This window comes from Etheostoma spectabile, unplaced genomic scaffold (assembly GCF_008692095.1).
Source record: "Etheostoma spectabile isolate EspeVRDwgs_2016 unplaced genomic scaffold, UIUC_Espe_1.0 scaffold48, whole genome shotgun sequence".
Lineage (NCBI taxonomy): Eukaryota > Metazoa > Chordata > Actinopteri > Perciformes > Percidae > Etheostoma > Etheostoma spectabile.
Window position 1 is genome coordinate 746,720 of NW_022605618.1, and position 344 is coordinate 747,063.

The 344-nt window shown below is 43.6% G+C and overlaps 1 long non-coding RNA gene across 1 annotated transcript in view; it reads left to right on the forward strand.

Annotated features, from left to right (window-relative positions):
* LOC116686786 (uncharacterized) overlaps positions 1-344 on the forward strand; it is an 18,778-nt gene extending 18,434 nt beyond the window's left edge. The window contains exon 3 of the long non-coding RNA XR_004331360.1: positions 333-344. This is a non-coding gene — a long non-coding RNA (uncharacterized LOC116686786). The remainder of the gene's footprint in view (positions 1-332) is intronic.

A 344-nucleotide genomic window follows, 5' to 3' on the forward strand; every position in this document is an offset into this window, starting at 1 on the left:
CAATAAAGTTGAATCTAATCTAATCTAAAGCATGTACTGGAGCTGGAGGCCAGGGAACCACTGCACACATTCACGTACCTTGCAGGTTTAGCAAAAGGTAGAACGTGGAAGGAATTGCATTGGACAGAGAGCAGCCATTGTAATCCCTGGCCAATGAGGAGGGAATATTACTATGTATGCAGCCATCTCAGAAAACAGCGCCCTCACCAATATCCTGTATCTTGGTCCATACAAAACACAACATCTGATGTCTTTTTCAGACACTCTTCAAAGGAACATAATCCCTGAGAATGAGAGGGGTCTAACTGGAGGCCATCTGAACAAGCATGTAGTTGTTTGGAATA